A 20,167-nucleotide genomic window follows, 5' to 3' on the forward strand; every position below is an offset into this window, starting at 1 on the left:
AAATGGAATGGGTCATGTTGCCATGTAGGATCTTTGTGCTTCTGCCACCGCCAGCTACAAGCTGCAGTGTCTGGGATTTACAGCCTGTGAGCCTATCCCCGAATGCCAGCATGTCAAGTGAGACCAGCAACATCAGAGATTTAGGTTAGGATTTACATGTTAAGTATTGTATGTGAGGCCACGCTGGTGTTTTCCAGCAAGTGAGTACTGCGATGAGGGGGGCTGGAATCGAAAAAAATGTTTCACATTTCAGAACCTTTTGAATAGAAAACACCATTTAACGCTGAGGACCTTTTCTTGCTTTTCAGCATCCTTATTTTATTGTAAATATTCGAAAACATGCTAACACATACACAGTGTCTGCACTCTGCTTACCGGTGTCCTTACCACATCACTATTATGTGTAAATAAAACCTGCAATAGTTTACCACAATAATTAGAGGCAGGGAAGTTTGTAGGCAATATGACGCCCAGGGCAAACATCTAAAATGCGCCTCCCCACACACGCGCGCCTCACGCCTATACTGCAAACTCCACCCCTGTCGCAAAGAACTGTTTCGTCATGCCCCAGACCGGTGTGCCCTTTTTGCCTCTGGCACAAACATGGCAGCAGGAGGAGCATACACAAAGGTGCAAAGACTTGGGTGTGAGAAGGTGGCCAAATCGCTTGTGCCACTCGACTCCCCATTCAGTGAAGGGCCATACATCAGGCAGACCCCTATCCCACCGTCTATACATTGCACCATGTCATTTGCCATTGCCTTCTGTTAAGAAAGGATGATGACCCACGAGTGATGCCATGAGCGAGCCAAGGGAAAATTCTGCCTGTTGTGGGCACCGCGTAAATGAGCAACACAACTTTTGAAAAGTACTGCAGTCCACCACTGGGTGCATGAGGGAGGCTTTTTGTCTAGTGTATAATTGGTTATTTTGGGCTTGAAAATTCTCTGACAATCCATCTCTCGGCTCTCTCTCTCTCTCTCTCTCTCTCTCCCTGTACCTCAATGTCTGCAACTATCACATTTTGATGTGGGAGTTTTTTCCTTGCATCTCACTCATAGTCAGACCCTCAGCTATTGCCTGCCGAGTTTCAATGTCACTCCTCCGGCTCACTCAAGCCTCCAATTCTCTTAGGGCATCTCTGTTTTCTCTCACCACTAACAGTCCCTTTTCCGCCTTGCCCAATTTTCTGATTTGTTCCCCGATTATCACCCTGTTCACTGTATGTGTTTCACCGCTCTCCTCTAGCTTTGTCTTCTTGTCCGTTCTTTTTCTAGATCATGACTCACAACATACGCCCTCCTGTTTTCTTTCAGACGGACCTTTTCCACCTGTATGCCATTGATATAGTATATAGTTAATTCCCTTAATCACTCTCCCTCTTTGTCAACTGCCCACTCTCTCCTGGTTGCCTATCACTCTGCTTCCTTACTTTCTGACAGCATTCTCCCCCACCTCTTCATGTTGTTTTCTTTTTGATCCCTGGATTATGATAAAATCCTACAATCCTAGCGTGCACGCTTCCCACTGTCAAAGCAAAATATGTGAACTTCTTCAGGGCCTGTAGTAAAAGTAATTGTACAAACATAATGATAGGATGGGTTTGTGAAAGTAAACAGACAAAAATTACAAGATTGTTTACAATTCAATAGCTACACTCAATAAATATTCTTATAAATCAAGCAATATGAACCTAATGATCTGAGTATGAATTTAGTTTGCCCTATAAGCCTTCCCACACAACTATATTCATGCATAAGCATATTTCTGCTTCTTTCTAAGAATTCTGAGAATGAATATGAAAGAATTATGCTTCCCATTTTGTCAATATGCCATGTTAGCTAAAGTAAACCGGTTTCCTGATATTGAAACTATTAAGTAACAGAGCAGGAAATATAACTGTCCACTGGGAATGAAGAATTAATACCCACAATCGCCCATACCATGTAGGTATTGGGATCGTTTTAATTTTCTCATATTCGGGTGGGTATTATATAACCGCAAGAACTTTCTCCCCCATGCTCGCTACTCCAAACGCTCCAATATACTCATCCTTTTGGACATCTCTGACACAGTCGACCACTCCCCTCTCCTCCTCACTCCCCAGGGCCTTGGGATTCGCAAATCTGCTCTTTCCTGGATCACCTCCCTCTGGAAGGCTGCTCCTTTAAAATGTCTTGAAACTCGAAAAATGTCTGACCTCACCCCTCTATCTGTCGAGTCCCCCAAGGATCAGTCCATGGGCCTCTGCTATTCATCCTCTATACTCTTACAAAAGGGCGCAAGGTACCCCTACGCAACTGGGAACTGATAAACATAGTACGCAGGGAGTGGTTCCCATTGGGCAACCATAAAACATTAAGTTATTAAATGACACAACCAATGTAGAAATATTGAGTAACCACAAAATTGTATCTGTTGAATCAAGTCTAAGAAAGGTCTCAAAATGTTCATACATTTATTAATCACAGTTTACTGGAATAGTATACAACGTTTTCTGAGTTGCTTAACACAATTAGAAATATGAAAGCAAAATATATGCACATGAAGCACAACAATGAGTAAAGTTTGTATACACAGCATAAAAGACAGCCAAAGATAAAGCAAAAACATAGTTCTAGTGTACATCAAAGTAAAATTTGGAACCATAGGCCGCCGCCTGAGTAAACCTAGTGGAAGCACTTCCTTCCGCTTGATAATGAAGTGTTCTTCCACTCTTCCCTTCGTTGTTTGTGCTTCCCACAATTCCCTTTCTTGCTAGATCTGTGGTCGCCATCTTCTGGGGACCATTTCCTACCAAGTGTAGTTGTGCCCCATTCCATGTCCCTCACTTTCCTCCTTAATCATGGAAGCCATGTGTTTGTTGTTATGCCGCATTGTTCCTCCCTCTCGGGCTCCCTCTCTTCATGGCTATTATCCTATTGGTCCATGGCGCCAGATTCTACTACCATTTCAAAGGTCCTTTTCATGTGGCAGTGCTTCCTTGCCCATCTCCACCCTCAGCGTTATCTCCGTGGCTATTGCTTATCGCTATAACTCTAGTTCTCAGGGACCATATAGACCTCAGGTTTCTAGGGTACCCAGCATCAATATTCATGAGCTAAAGCTGGATCTACTGGATCCAAATATGCACCTGTTTGCATATTCACGGGCCAGAGTTGCGGACCGCTGCTATTGGTGGACCCCACCATAAAATGTGTAGTGAGAAAATGTCATTCTGCCTTCTCCCACTGGACCGGCTCCCATGCACACACGTTTCTTCTCTGCTTCTTGAGGGTGGTGCACTTGGCGTCTCCTCCCTGCCTTCTCCTCGAGCCCTGTCAGCTCTTCTTTATCTTGAGGAAGCGGCAGATGTCCCCTCAGCCCAGTTTCTTTCCTTGATGAGTGGAGTGCATCGATCCACGCCTGTACGCTGTTTGTGTGAAGGGTGGGGGTCCGGCACACTCCATCTTTTGCACAAATGTGTGACCTCATGCTGACTCTACTTTAGCAACCAGTCTCCGTGAAGGTGTGGCAAGGGGTACTTCATTTATTTCTCTGACCCTTTGACACATATTTTGTCCTTGTCCATTATCCCATGGGAACAGCAGCTTGATGGGGACTCCTAAATTGTCTCTGAGGGTAACCTTAGTCTTGACCTTTCCTACCATTTCCTTTTTCTGTGCCTATATGTTGCTGCACCCCATGTACTTTGCCCTGGCCTGCTTCTCACGCACCCCAATGATCTGCAAGGACACCTGAATAGTGACCAGCAGGCTCACGCTACCACCACGATCCCTGTGGAGCTTGATCTCCTTGCTGGTAACGTCCAATCCAGCTACCTGCTACTGGGTCTGGGAAGCACTCAGACAGCTCCAAGTCCTCATTATGACAGGTTATTTACAAGGTGCTTAATACCCAGAGGTTTCTAATCGCGGACCCAGGGATCGAACCTGTGTTGCTCCTTGTCGTCGTGCTACCAAGGCGAGCACGTTGCCCCTGAGCTATCCTCCCTTGTACTATGCAAAGGCTAGTCTCCATCTTATTCTCCATTCTGCTTAGTTTTACACACACCCCAGTTACTGCCCGAGTGCTAGGCAAAACCTGGAAGTCCTCAGTTGCTTCATTCCACAGCACACCGTGTGGTACCCATCTGGCAGGTCAGCCAGCGTGGCCGCCTGTGGACCTCTGAAGCCAATGCCCTGCTGCCACAGCAGGCCCAGGGGCAGAGTGAGGAAGCTCCTATCCACTCAAGACACTTTTCGCAGGATGGGTGACTATCGAGTCAGATAAGCGCCTTACCCCGCTCCTTAATAATGTGTGTGTGGCTGTAAGTGTATGTAGAATTCCCAGTGCAGTGACATGTTTTCTGATTGCTCAGTACACCTGATTTATTAACCAGCAGAACCCTGCTGTAATTGGGGCCATCATAGGCCCTTTTGGGGCCCTGGGCATGTACATCTTTGGGGGCCCCCCCTCTACCAAACCAAAGGAATTAAGTGATCAGAAATATCTGCACCCGCCCTCCACAATCCCAACCCATAGGTTGATATGCTGCCTCACAGCATTACAAATAAGGATGTTTACTCCCTTTAAGTCCCCTTACCCTCTTTATTCTTGCTCTAATCAGAATAATAAACAAGTACCATTTGAAGGCCAACATTATCAGTCTACGAGGAGGTTACCTATGTTCTAGCATGGATTCAGGAGACATTAGAATCCAGGAAGGCAAGCAGCCTGTAGTATTAATGCGGGACATTATGTAAAAGGTACATGTAACCCAGAATAGACAGAGAACTCACATTTATTTGCTCAAGCATGGATAAAGGTGACCAACTGGTCACCTTTGACTGGAGAAAGCTACACGTACCATAGCATGGATAATGGATGCAGATTAGAAGCTACCAGGAAGATGTCTGTATCCAGACAGACTAAGATTATAAGTGGGAGATGGTTTTCAAATAGTGTGGCCATTAGAGATCAAAAGAATAAAGTGCCTGTGGTGTGCAATCATTCAATGCTCACTATTATAGTGGAAGCAACACTATAGCCAGTGAAACCACTAGTGAGGCTGTTATGATGATCGTACCCCGAGAAGGAAATCTCTCTGATGGGCTGACAATTTATGAAGGTTTAGGGACTGGCAATTTGGAGAGGCCAGGCAATCCAATATTAAATTAGATGCCCAGCATTACAACCCCTTGTTAAGGGGTGAATCTGGGATTTGTGCCAACTCTGTAATTTCTGCATTTGAACACTTTCATTACCAGTTCTTCCCATGAACTAAAATCTCATTTTATAATACTGACTTGGAAAGTACACCAATCTCATTACCAAACATGACAAAATATTATAGAAGGAGCGTAAGATAGAATGATTCTAGCTTCATTCTCTCCATCATCAAGAAAAGTATATAAGTACCAGCATACCAATCAGTGTGATTTAACAGATTTAATCTAGGTTGTTATTTTTGTATTTTAAAGCTTTACATAGTTCCAGAACACTGACTTGTGAAATTGTCATTTATAAACGTGCAGAAAAACCTTTGACACAAAATAACGCTTTGCATTTTTGTAAAAGTCAATCAAGCAGACTTTAAAATATGCTTCCCTGAGTCCTGCACCACCTGGTCTGCTCCTTTCTGTCTACCACCCGTTCCATGATGTGTAAGTTATGACTGACAGGGCCACACCTCCACACGCACTCAGTGGCGGAGAGACCCTGTGTTTGTGACCGTAAAAGAGATGATTCCTGCACGTAGGTAAGAAAGACATAGAGAACAGAGTCTGCGTATTATTTCAGTAGCATGTGCTGCATATCGAGCGTGATGGTCTCCCTGGGTGCACGCTCTGATCTCACTGTTTGTGAGCACTAGTGACAGCCTATAACAACTGGTGACTGGAGGAGGAGGGATAGAGAATGCAATGCTGTGACCAAAACGTAACCACAGGCCCACCAAGCTGAGAATATGTTTCTATGGGGAAGATGCATCAATTCCCCAGGTGGGTGTGGCTCGCACCTACTTCCATCACAACAACATAAATTTGCTGGGAAAAGTATATGTGATGCCAGCAGACACCGTCATGCAACACAGTGGAGGATCTGAAGCTTGTACACTTTGTATATAACACCTGTGGTAGGTCAGAAGAAGGAGGCAGACCAACGTTTTCCAAATTTAAAGACTTTGTATTGAAAAGAAAAGAAGAATGCCTAGATTTTCCTATTCTAAGGGTTTCCCTACCTAACACAACTAAATTAGGGTGCTTGTTGTCTTGTCTATAGTCCAAAGTAAGTCTCTCCTCTATCCAAAAGCTACTCTTCACTGAGCCTACTACTTGTCCTAAATAACTAAAGACAAGGAGAATGATTCCCTTCTCCTGGGGTTTGCATAACCACCAAATGGCTCTCAGTATAGGATTTTCAATCAGCTTTTTGCTATCTCCTCTACCAGTCTATTCAGTTCTTGTTCGGGAGATTTATCATTACTGTGCTGCATCCCCTCTCCTAGCGAGAACCTCTGCACCTTTTGCTGGACTTCTGGACCTTTTTATTTTAATCCTGAATGAGTGGAGCCTTTTTCATCCCATTCATTCTTGTGAGCTCTGTCTTTTGGAACTCTTTTCTTTGTAATTTACCTGAACTATGGAGTCTGTCTGGTCCATAGCTCTTAAAGGCATCTGTGTTTTACTACTGCAGCACCCAGCTCCTTATGGGCAGTGTTGCTGGGGACCACTAGGGTCCTCCTTTAAGATTCTTCTGTATCCTTAAGTAACTACAGTTTTTAAAGATAAAGATATAGCTACTGTCTCTCCCATAAGACTGAGAGATGGGCACACCCCACCTTCAGTGGAGTGCCAAAGTGATACTGAGTATCCCCCTTCTCTCTGCTCCTGTGACTTTTTAGTCACATAACCAATCACCTAGTTATGGCTGGTGGCAGTGGACGTGTTCTACCAACTATTGTGTATTTTTTATATCGTATGCTATGTCCATAGCCTCGGTAGTGCACACTAGGGGCACCCAAGTACCAACTTGGAGCCTCCCTTGTGTTTTCGCCATTACTAGCATGGTTGTTCTGTGTTAGCTCTTCTACCATTCTGGCAGGGAGAGGTCTGTGTGTGTGTGTTTGCCTTGGCAGGGATATCCACGAGGTATCCCTGCCTAGGTTCCAGGGTGTATGGGCAGACAGGAAGTGAGGGAGGAGTCTTCCACCCCCTGTCTTTGTCTGCCAGAGTGCCTGAATAGGTCCAGCTCCCACAGGGGGATTGGCTGTCCTGATTGGAAATCTAAACGTCCCTTTCTGTAAAATGCTGAGAGAGATTGCAGGGGAGTGTGTGCTGGAACTGTATAAAAGGGGATGATTCTGGAGTGTAAAGCAAGTTGACCACAGGAAACCGAAGTAACCAAAGAAGAAGATGACCAGAGATGCCTGAAGGACCAAGGAATCCGGATGTTGAGTCCAGATCTGCCACATCGCAGAAGAGCCAACATGAACACTTTCTTCAAACCAAAGGTACCGTGGGGAAAAAGGTATTGCTTCCCTGACTCCAAGAAGTTGCTCCAGAGCGTTGGATTGCACATAGAGGTGTCCAGAGCAACCCCCTCTTACCTCTGACCCAAGCTGCTGCTTTTGTCCCCATCTCAAGTCCGTTTTTAGGTCTCCTTTATTAGTTGCTAACTTGCTGCTCCAATAACTTTAGACACTGCAAGAAATCTGCAGGAACTCTTCATTATTTGCTGTTTGTCAAGACTTAAAGCCATTTCCAAACTGTCTTTAGCTAGGATTGCGTTTTCTGGACTTAAAAGACTTGCCAGGCGAAGAAACTGTCTCTAGGACCTTGAACTAAGGTCATGTTGCACTAACCACTTATTATCCCCCCTTTAAATGACTTTCCTATATGTGTTTGCCGAGTAAATGCATTACTGTATGACCTGTTAAAAAACGCATGATTGCGCAATTACCGATAATACGATAACCTTGTCTTTCTCCTTTCCATTGTTGCTACAAATGTAACCGCGAACAAACACACAAGTGAAAGTGCCCTTTGAAGTGTATTATCGAGTATTCCTACCATAAACAGCTGAAGCATTTAAAGTGATTCTGGTGTAAATATTATAAATATATATCTCTTATATAATTATATGTGTAAGTGCTTATTTTTTGTGCCTATCTAACTAACTAAGATTCGGAGTACTTACCTACAGCTCACATCTTCCTCTTAAGATATGCCTGACTGCTCTGCCACACTACCAAGGTCCTGAGCTAGTACAGACTGATACTAAGAGTTGGTGATCTACAAACCACTGGGATTGCTTACTAAAGTCTTATTGCCAGTAGGACTTTAGGAAAACTCCCCTAACAGTTCTTTCGAAGGATTTTCCACTTTTCACTTGTTACTTCTTTTGAAACTTTCCGGTTCCTCTTCTAGGCACTCGAGCCTTCACACCTTTACTTATTGGGCTGTCCCCAAGTTTGGTAGGAAACTGCTCTTTTCCTGCTAACGGCTCTTTCAGTTCAGGAGCTCTTGGTGTATTATTAGCTTTCTGTTGTAGTACATTTATCTTCACACTGGGATCTGTATACTGTACCCAGTGACCTATTTTATCCCTTTCATAGGCATTCCATTCCCTAGGATAATTAATTTGAATCTCCTTATGATTCTCACTCTTCTTAATGTATACACACTCCTTAGAGTTGGTAGACTGAGTCCCTTTATGGTTCTCATTTTTCACCGAGTATTCACATTCACCAAGACGAGTAGGCAGTGTCCTTTTGTGATTTACACTCTTCACCAAGTATTCACAGTCACTGGGATGAGTAGACATAGTCCCCTTGTGACCCCCTTGGGATTCTCACTCTCCATCAGTACAGTATGAGGAGTCCCTTAGTGATATTCACTCTTTCCATACGTTTGGCAATCACTGGAACGAATATGAGGGGTCCCTGAGTGATCTTCACTCTTCTTAGACCTTTGCCAAACACTGGGATGGGTAGGCTGTCTGGAGTAATCGTTAAATTTATATTAGTTCTTATTACTTCATTCTTGTATGTACTGTTTCCATGTTTCTTATACTCGTCTCTTTCACTGGGAGTAAGAGGATGGCCCCAATCATTATGTTCATTTTCTTTAGGCATACAAATGTCTCTTGGCTTTATAATAGTGCCACTCTCCCGGGCGGGGTCTCCCTCTCTCCCCTTTACCTGGTTTGCAATGGGGCTGCGTCACTGGGTCGGCTTCTTTCAGCTCTTTGGGTTTCACGATTGTCAGGACGCATTCACTTTTTGTTCCCTTTCCTTCAACACGCTTCGACTTGTATCCTGGTGTGCGGTGTTAGCATGGGCTGGGTTCTCACTCTCTCCCTAGCTTTACCACTGCTACTTCCTTGCGTGTCCCCATTGGGACTGTAGTCCGCTTCCCAGCTGCTTGTTACTTCGTCGATTGACCAGGAAAATCCCTGTGTCAGTTTCCCAACAATTGTGGTGACATTACTAATACTGCGCCTGAGCACAGTACAAAAATCCTGACCCCCATTACACCGACTAACGTGAGCAGGGATTGCGGGGGTCTCCTCCGTTCCCCTTAGTCGGTGTAATGGAGTTCGGGGGTTGCAGGGTTGTCCCCTGCTTACCATTACGGTAAGCAGCAAAAAAAATCCAAAAAAATAAAAAGAACCCTGCAGCGTCAGCACCGCCCCACATAAGTGGGAGGAACTGACGCCACAGGGGTACAATGCAGTCTGCGACACACACACAGTTGTGCCGCAGTAAAGGTAAGAAGAGGAGGATGCAGGTTGGAGGATTGCGGGCAGGGGCATGCAGGCAAAAGTGATCTATCTGATCACTGTGCTGTGCTGTAATTGGAGTCAACATTTTTGTTGGCGGAATTACAGGCGGCACAGTGATCACATAGATTCTGTGACGTTCATTAAGCAAGAGTAGTTCACATGCACTCTATAAGTGTATGTAGGTGACATTGAATACAGCTAAGTATGCAGCTTTGAATTGACTTGGGGGTGTGTGTGCTATTTTCAAACTATATATGCCTGCCCAGTTTTTAGTATGCCTGAATATAGTTTTCAAGCTACATGTGTTTTTTGTAAATTTGTCTTTATTTGTTTTACAAACATAAGTCCGGGTAAAACAACAATTTCAAGCTTTGAGATACAGGACAGACCAGTGAGATTCAGTGTGGTCGATATTCGTATTAACAAACTCATTGTCTCTGATCCTGTCCTAAGGTCGTACCGGACTCCCCTTTCCCGTCTTAACACCACCCATCCCCCAGTTGGTCGAGCAGTTTTCAGTTAAATCTCTGCAGTGGTTTGGAGATAGACATCAAGGCCTCTTGTGCGTTGTAGGGATGGCTACAGCGGTGAGAGTACGACAATACAGAGTAGTGTGTCATGTTATATATTGTGTTCGGGTCCTCTCAGGGGAGGTTGGTACGTGAGTCCTGGAAAAGCCTGTTAGGGAGATATTTAGTTTTGTAGTCTGACCATAGGGCCTCGACTGGTGCCGATCTTCCGTGAAGTGATGCTGTAATGTGTTCCATTATGCATATGTTGGTGGCGACGTTGATCCATTCATTTTTGGTGGGGAGTGAGGTGGATTTCCACTTCATGACCAGTACAGCCCAGGCCGCCAGGAGTAGCTGTGGGGCCAAGTCCCTCACTCTGATCCAGTCATCGTCATCTTGCTCCAAGCCAAACAGTATAAGGTACAGATCTAATGTTCTAGTGATACCGTCGATCTCTTTTATCCAGCCTAAGACCTCGTTCCAGAAGACTTTCACACGGGTGCAGCCCCACCAAAATTGCCAGTAGCCTGCGTTTTCTCCTCATCCCCTCCAGCATTCCGGACTGGATGTTTGGAACATTTTGGATAATCGGGTGGGGTCATATTGCCATCTGTGGTGCAATTTGATGGCATGGAGTTTGTATTGATTGGCAACGGAGATTTGTGTAGCTGCTTTACATATTGTCCTCCAAAGGTCTGGGGTGAACTGTTCACTGAAATCTCTTCCCCATTTGTCTCTCAATATGTCTGTGTTTCCCTCCTCCCCCTCTATCAGTTCTTTGTACATTATTGAGATCAGACCTTTCATTTCTGTTCTTAAGTCTAATATTTTCTCAAAGGGTGTGAGGTCCCTCATTAGACTAGGTTTCCATTTTGGTCTTGTCAAGATGCCTTTTATTTGGAGGTATTGAAACGTGGACAGGGGGCCAATTCCGAGGGCCTCTGTTAGTTCCGGAAGGGATATGAAAGAATCCTTTCTTTGTAGTTGCCCAACTCTCTCCAGGCCAGCTTCATACCATGCTTGGAACCTTCCTACGTTCGGGATTTGGTCGTTGATTCCGGGAGACCATAGATGGCTCAAGGGGGCGGGCCATGTGGTAATGTTTTGCATATTCTTGCCTGGAGTCCAAATGTCCCATATGATGCTGAGTATTAGGTGGTCTTTAAGCTTTCTACAAATACGTTTTTGGGGGACCAGAGCCATTCAGAAACTGTGGCGGGCGAGAAGTAGTGATTATCCATGTTGAGTTTTCGTAAAAATGCGTAGATGGGGGATGAGGACTCTGAGTTGGGAAGCCTCATAGTATTTTTGCAGGTTCGGAAGGCCAACCCCACCCTTCTCTTTGGGGAGCGTTAAGAGTCTTGTACGAGATCCTTGGCTTTTTCCCCTGCCAGAGGAATTTGAGAATGGCTCTTTGGTTTCAACGAAAAAGCTGTTTGGGATTCTAATGGGTAGCATTTGGAAGGGGTACAGGAATCGGGGAAGGGATACCATTTTCACCGCATTGAGTCGGCCCAGCCAGAATATCGTGAGCTTCTCCCATCTGGCCAAGTCGGCCCGAAATTGTTGTAGTAAGGGGGGGAAATTCACCTCACAAAGGTCATGCAATTTTCTGGTGATCCAAATCCCTAAGTAACGTAGTTTTACATGCTCGATTGTGAGACCTAGGGTGGAAAATTTAGAGATGTTCGCATCCACCTGGCCTTGGAGAGGGAAGAGCGTGGATTTCTGTGTATTTACCTGGAACCCTGAGAGTTTGCCATATTCATCTAGTAGGAGGAGAGCCCGGGGGATCGAAATTGTGGGATTGGTAACGTGGAGGAGGATATCATCTGCGTATAAGGCCACTTTATACTCTGTCGACCCCAGTTTTATACCTTTCACTATTGGGTCAGCTCTCATTGTAATTGCTGAGGGCTCTAGGGAGAGTGCAAAAAGAATTGCAGAAAGGGGGCATCCCTGGCGAGTTCCTCGTTCTAGGGTGAACCATCTGGAGTATTCGCCATTTACGAATATTGCCGCTTTGGGGTCCGTGTAGACCGTGTGTATTGCCCTCCTGAATCTCGGGCCCATTCCGACCTTGCGCAGGACTGCTCTTAGGAATCCCCATTCAACTCTATCAAAGGCCTTCTCTGCATCGATGGATAGGAGGGTTGGGTCATTGGCTGTGGTTTGGGATGCGTGGATCAAGTGCAGGGTCTTACGCATTGTGTCAGCTCCTTGCCTACCAAATATGAACCCGGAATTTATGAGTTGGGGCATTAATGTCTCGAGCCTTGCGGCGAGAACCCTCGCATACATTTTTGCATCCAGATTGAGCAGTGAGATGGGGCGGTAGGAGGTACATTTCGTGGGGTCCCTCCCCTCCTTTGGGATAACCGTAATCAGCGCCCTAACGAAAGAGTCGGGGGGCTTCCCAGTGTCGATTATTTTGTTAAAAAGATCTGTGAGGAAGGGGGTAAGGAGGGAAGTAAATGTTTTATAGAATCCAGCAGTATAGCCGTCCTCCCCTGGTGACTTACCCAGGGTGAGTCTCTTTACTGCCGCTTGGACTTCCAGTTGGGTTATGGGAGATACCAGCAAATCAGCATCTGCGGCTGGTATGTGGGGCATGTGTATTGTGGACAGGTAGGATTCTATTTCCGGCTGGTCGGGGTTTATCTCGGAGGTGTATAGGCTTTCATAGAAGTTAGCAAAGCTTTCTGGAATGGTAGTGGGAGAGTGAGAGTTAGAGGAGGTGCCGTCGATTATTTGTAGTATTCTTCGCTCGGCTCCCTGTTCTCTAAGGCTTGCAGCAAGGAGTGCGTCTGCCTTGTCTCCCTTTTCATAAAATTTTTGTTTCAGGAATCTCAGCTTGCGTACTATCTGTTCATGTTCTAAGAGCTTCAGTTCATTCCTCTTTTCCCTTGCCTCGTTCAGTTTTGCTCGGTCAGGCTCTGAGGCTCTCCGGTTGTTGGATTCCAGCTGAGAGATTTCGGTTCGTAACCTGTGTTCGATAATGTTTCTCTCCCTTTTCTTTGAGGCACCTTCTCTTATCAGAAACCCCCTCCAGGTGGCTTTAGCGGCCTCCCATACGGTCTGCTTGGATACCTCACCATTGTCATTGATTTCAAGAAACTGGGAGATTTCAGTCTCCATTTCTGCCTTGAAGACTGCGTCTTTCCAGAGGGTCTCATTGCATCGCCATTTCCCATTTTTGACTGGTAGGTTCGCCCACTGGATGTCTGTACGGACCATGACATGATCGGACCAAGTGATCGGAGTTATCTCTGAGTGTGATACCCTCTCTGCAAGTTCTCCGGATACGTATACATAATCAATTCTGGTGTATGTGTTGTGGGGGGTTGAATAGAAAGTGAAGCCCTGTTCGTCTGGGTGGCCTTCTCTCGACACATCTTTCTAGTTATACGTTTCCATCATACTGGCCAGTTCAGTTCGGTCGGTTCTACTGCTGAGTTTTATGTCAGGGTTGCCAGGTTTACGGTCCTTGATGGGGTCTGCCCATTGGTTGAAGTCACCCCCTAAAACAATATGTTCAGACCCCTCAAGTAGAATCTTTGGAATCATTTTAGTGAGGAATCTGGTCTGACCCGTATTCGGGAGTAGAGGGTGGCGATCGTTACATTTATTCTCCCTATATGACCGTTGATTTGGAGTGCTCTGCCTTCTACATCGGACCATGACTTGGTGAGATGGAATTCTATGCCTTTCCTGAGAAGAATTCCGACTCCCCCTTTTCTCAATGGGCCGGAGCCCCAGAATTCTGTTCCAGCTCGTTTCGGTAAGATTCGTCGCTCTTCACCCTTCATATACTTCGTTTCTTGCAGAAGGAGAATGTCGAGTTCGGCCCTGCGGAATTCCCTAGCTACTAGGGAGCTTTTCGTTGAGGAATTGAGGCCTTTAACGTTGAGTGTTCCTACTCTCAAAGGGGCGGTATGCACCGCATTAGTATTCATTGCCATTGGTTATATTCTTGGAAAGATGTCTCTTGGTGGCCATACGATGATACATGTCTGCTCTAATTTGTGCACTGCATCAGTATTTGCATGAGTCTGTGGGTACTGCTTCGACCTTTACCCAGTACTTAAACCCTGCCTTACTACCCCCTCCCCCCCTCCCCCATTCCCAGTTAGTGGCGTTCGATCGCACCCGGTTAACAGCCAAATGTACCATCTCTATTGGTAATGAGCCCATCCATGGTCCCCCCCTAATTTTATCCATTAGGGTTGCGGGATTGAGTCAGTGCTAGTGTCTCCTGTGTATGTCATGTAATTCACTTTATTGGTTTGATCTTACCGGAATTATGGAGTCTTCAGTTTTCCCCCTCTGGGGAGAGGTTGCCTCTTCGGAACTTCCGGGATCCCTTCACCCTCCTTCTTCGAGCACCTTGGGTTTGCCACTCTCGATCTTCTCTTTGTTTCTCGTCTCGCCTCGGTTCTTCACCTGGAGAGCCAAGAAGGTCGTGGATGCATGCCTTTATCTCTTTTTCGGATCTTAGTCTGTGTCTGGTCCTTCATATTCAAATGTTAGGGAGAAGGGGTAGCCCCATCTATATCTGATGTTTTCCTCTTTGAGTTTCTTAGTGAGGGGGCCACACATCCTCCTGAGGGCTAGTGTTAGAGAGGACAAGTCCTGATAAACCGAGATCTGCGTACCTCCCAACGTGATCGTGTCACACTTTCTGGCTTTATCGAGGATTTGGGCTTTGTCCCGGAAGCGGTGAAATCGGGCCAGGACTGTTCGCGGTCCTCCCGAGGGGCCCCCTTCTTTATGGATTCGCTCCGTGATTGGTTCGTCCATGTCATCATCTGCTGTTAGTAGTTTAATAATGTTGTGGAGTGTCTCCTTCAAGTCCGTTTCTGTTTCGCCCTCTCTTTCCGGGATTCTGAAAATGCGGATGTTGTTCCGTCTCTCTCTGTTCTCTAAATCATCAAGCTTAAGTTTGAAATCTTCTTCCCGGCGTTCCAATTCTGACATTCTCTGGTCGAGCTGTGCCTCAAGAGTGTCGATAGAAGCTTGGTTGTTCTCCACCCCTTCAAGTCTGTCTTCCATACTGTCCAACCTCTGAGTGATCCTGTCTATTTTGCCTCCTATATTGGTGCCCAAGTTCTTTATTTCACCCAGGAGGGCTGCGATATCTCCTTTTATTGCGCAGCTAGGTAATTTCCTGTGGTGATGTTTGCCATTGTCGGTCAGTTAGAGCGGGAAGAGTGGGGGTGTAGGCGAAGTGCAGGAGCTTGTGCTTGAAGTTCATACGGGTCTTTGATGGTGATGCCTTGATTCCTCCGGAGCGACAGACAGAGGAGGCACACGCCCCTGGTTTGGGGGCCTTACCCTCTATACTGGTCCGTTACAGGGCACATAATCTGATTCCCTCTTAGGAGTGGTGGGTTGGTTGCAGCGTTAGGTTTAGATATTGGGGTACACTGCTGGGGTGATGGCGGCAAGGGTGTACATGGTTCTTATGGTTGGAGGAGGCACACGCCCTGTATCCTGGGGCCGTACCCCCGTCTGGTGTCGGTTCCGTTTAGCAAGCGAGGTGTACCACCAGAGGATTCTCGGGGCTCGGGGTATCTCGTGCGTGTTCTCAGGAGAGCAACAGCACTATTCGGGTCAATATTCGCTGTCTATGTGGTGGGGGGTACACGTCCCGAAATCTGGGGCCTCACCCCCGATTTGCCTCGGATGTTGCGAGGGTCTTTCCGTATTATACTTCGGTGTTGAATTGTTTCAAGGGGGGCGTCTTATGCCGAGGTTCGGGGCGAGGCCTCTTTGTTGTGGCTCTTATTGCCGGAATGTTGGTGGGGGGTTATCCTGTTCACCTCTGCTAATAGTGGGTCCAAGGTGCTTTGTAATTCAGTTGGGCTTCACGGATCGCTTTTGGAGTGCGCGTGATGTGCCAGTAGGGCTCTTTTAGCAGCAGCAGGAGGCCATCCAGTGTCTTCCAGGTGTCCAGTCCGTGGGGGCAGTGAGGTGTGGGGCTGATAGGTCGCGGGCTGGGGTGATTATCTCCACATCCCCGGTTGCCGTGGGTGCGCCTCGCCTCTGAGGGTGAAGTCGAGTGTGCGTGGTTTCTCCACGTTTGGCTCCTGGGTGGTCTGCTGGTGAATCGGGGTGGGGGTTTCCTCTCAGGGCAGCGCGGAGTGCTTTAGCTCTGTTGTACAGTCAAATCCATTCAGGATCAGGGAGTCACAGGGGGATGCGGGGGGGGCCTGGGCAAGGCGCCGAGTCCCAGACTACTCACGAGGAGTGAGCCCGCGGTCTCTATCTGATGCGGTCCGGGGCGGGGGGGAGCGCAGATGTCGCGTGGGCTCACACTGTGTGAGTGCGGCAGCTGATCCGATGCCGTGGGGGGGCGGGCAGCAAACGGGTCTCGCCTAATGTTGTGGATGCTACGCCACTCGGTGCTAGACAGGGGAGGCCTCCGGAGCGGGGTTTCGGGTGGATCCAAGGCTGGGGCACCCACCTGTTGATGCCGGGTTTCCGCTCAGAGTTGTGGTCGCGTATACTCCGTCTGCGGGTTCGCGGCACGGGTTCCGCCGGCAATGCTCCGCAGCATACGTGTGCCGGGTTAGTTTCACTTTCGCCTTGATTCAGGAGGCCGTGGCGATTCAGGAGGCCGTGGCGATTCAGGAGGCTGTGGCTTGGAACTCGGATTTTGCTGGGATCCCAAGTCCGTTTTCGCTCTGGGTTTCTCCCAAAGCTCGGGGAAGTATTCCCACTGCAGCCTCATGCTCTTCTTTCAGCAGGGGTGGGTCCAAAAGGTGGGGGCTCAGTCCATCTTTCAGGGTGGCTGCAGCGGAGCTCATGCAGAGTTCATGGATGTCTCTGCACCCCCTGGTGCCCATGCGACATGTGTTTTTGAGCTGAAGTTGTAAATTACTCCAGTAACATGTACAATGTCAAACCCCCCCTGCACTTCCACATTACACATGAATCTATTTGTGCCTTCAAAGATAATGGACTGCAGGGGTTTGCACTTCACACAATTCTTATTAAAGAGAATGAATTTGTTATACTAATTTTTGTTGCACCAACATCTAATTTACGACTGGCTGAATTAATGCACACTATTACCCTGCGCAAAAGTATTTTTCAATGGCACGATGGCCCAACATGACTCTAGCCTGGCTAGCCACTAATCATATTGTAAATAGTGCAACATTTTATAAAGGCAGTTTTGCATTAAATGGCACCTAAATGCATTCCATCTCAAATTGTGTTTCTCAATACAAAGTACGTAGGGCTTTAAAGAATTAACTCATTTTGTGTCCCATACAACTGAAAAGACACACGGCATTTAAAATATCAGCACCTGTGCTGCTGTTCTCAAATTGCATTCCTTGGAGTTCCCTGCCCTTTGTCTTCACATATTTACCCTGGTCAATCTATATTATTGGTAGGCAAACTTTGGCTCTCCAGATGATTTGGACTACAACTCCCTTTAGCCCTAGCCAGCGTAGTCAATGGTGAGGGATCATTGGAGTTGTAGTCCAACACATCTGGAGAGCCAAATGTTGCAGACATCTGATCTAGATATGGACAGTTTGGGGTTAATTGGGTTTTAATTTACCTTCTGAAATATGACTTCTGATTTTGGAGAATCAGCTGAGGACTCAGTCATCATGGAATCATTCCTTAAGAAAACAGGTGGTTATTTGGAAATCAATATGTAAACATGGACCAGTCTCCAATCTGCCTGGGGGTCAGTCCTTCAAGGATCATCTCTGCAAGTTCATTCCATCTCCTCATAGTCCATGAAAATAATCCCTATATCCTGTGTGCATGCAATTATATATCTTCTTAGCTCCTCCCCTGTCTTTTGACAAAGGTGTTTCTCCCCAGTCCTAAAGGTGGGGGTAAAAACCACTCCTATTGAAGAAATGCCAATTTAGTTTTTGAATCCTCATTGTGTATTACAATATGCTATCTTAATAACACCTATATCAATGTGACTGAAATGCTGATACGCGCAATTAAAAACTTGAATGATCACATTTTCATAAAATCTGGTGAAGTTAAGTGATTCTACCATTTATTGCCTATTCATATTCTGGCACAGTGTATTTTATTTTACATAATGTGGTAGATAGTACTACAAGCTACCACATGTAAAATGTTTGTCAATCTGAGCTTGCATCATGATGCAGTGATTCATTTAATTATTAAACATGCGATTTAACATTTACTTCATGTTAATGTCTGTTAATTTTACTATTGTGGAGTTGTTGACTTCTTGCTGCAGGTGGCAGTGCTTTCCCTGCATACTCATTTTGCTTGATATGTATGTGTGTCCAGAACATATGTCTTTTGCTATGCAAATAATTCAGTAACCTTTCCCTTGGCCTGGGCTAATGGAGTTTTTATTATTGGGAGACCTGGACTTTGATCAATTGTGACAAGCCCGTTGAAGCATAGAGGCCAAATTCATGAGAGAAATTTGGCAGGGGGTTTACTTGTATAATCTTTGACAGGTTTGAACAGACCACCAAGGCCTTTGTATGTGCTGTTAAAATTTTGTTATTGGGAATTCCTGATCTGGGTTACACCTGATAAGCTGAATATTCAAAGAGTTTCCATTTCCTCTTTAAGCAGTTTCAACCCCCCGCTACAACTCCCCCTTCAATCTTAATACTCAGGCAGGCCACTGCAAATCTCAAATGTCAGGATTCAGAGTAAAATATGGTAGAATGAAATGAATGTTGTGTTAGTTCCCACATAACCTTATTTTGGGTAAATAAAACATCTGCAAATACAGTCATTGAAATTATATACAGTTTTTCTATGTCAGCCTAGTGTAATTTCTACTTCCTGTGGTTAGTTCTTGGGGCCCAGGAAATTACAAATGACTGTAGTATGCTTTACAATTGACATCAATTTGTACTCCAAAATACATAGTAAAATTGTAATTTGATGTGAATCCCATTTTGACTGTAAATAAATGTTCTCTACACTTGATATACAAATTACAAGGGCATGTTAAGAAATCCAGTTCTTTTCAAGTTCCAGAGTTGCGAAAAAAATTGTGTTTTCGGCACATGCTGGGTTCTTAAGTTGATGCATATTCCAGAGGCTTGGGCCAGAATATAACACTCGGATGATTTACTCGCATTTTGGGTCTAGTGTATTCCTTGGTAAATAAATGTACTACTTTTTGTATGTACACAGTTCCTGTTCAGTGCTTGGCCTTTATTTTTTTTTTAGCAGTGCCTGTCTTTATATTTTAATTAGGGGGTTTACAATTTGTTGAAACCCATTATCAGGTGCACACCTTTAGTTGCATTTTGCGTTTACTGTGGTGGCCTTTTTATCATGGGTGCAAGCTCAATGTGCAATCCAATGTAAAGAAAATACCTTCGGCAATGCTTCTCTCACCCTATGTGGAAGCAACCACAATGTTCTTCATTTATTCCATGAAAATATTTGGTTACATAATTATTGACAGGAGCTACTGTCATAGGGCCTCATAACGAGTATGATTGTAAGTAGTAAAATTGCTGGTAACTCCATTAAACGGCAAGTTTACTGCTGTGCCATATTATGAGATGCAGCCATGGAGTGGAGGATTCACCACCAGGAAAATCCTGGAGATAAATACTGCCACTCAACGCTGAAAAATTGGCAGAAACAGTGGAATTACCACAGCGGAAATTCCACTGTGGTAATTCCCCTAAAAAAGCCCCATTGAGTCCAAAGGACTCAAATAAAATGGGGAATTACACTGCCACTTGTAATCCGGCAGTAATCTGCCAGACAAATTGGCAGTAACAGTAATTCAGCAGAGCAGTGTTCCGGCAGATTTACCACCAGAATACTCGTAATGAGGCCCATAGGCTGGTGTAGTAAAGCCTTAAAATCTAAGCCTCCACCACTCTCTACCAGACCTGGAT

The sequence above is a fragment of the Ambystoma mexicanum genome, chromosome 2p (assembly GCF_040938575.1).
Source record: "Ambystoma mexicanum isolate Mex_15411 chromosome 2p, UKY_AmexF1_1, whole genome shotgun sequence".
NCBI classification, from domain to species: Eukaryota; Metazoa; Chordata; class Amphibia; order Caudata; family Ambystomatidae; genus Ambystoma; species Ambystoma mexicanum.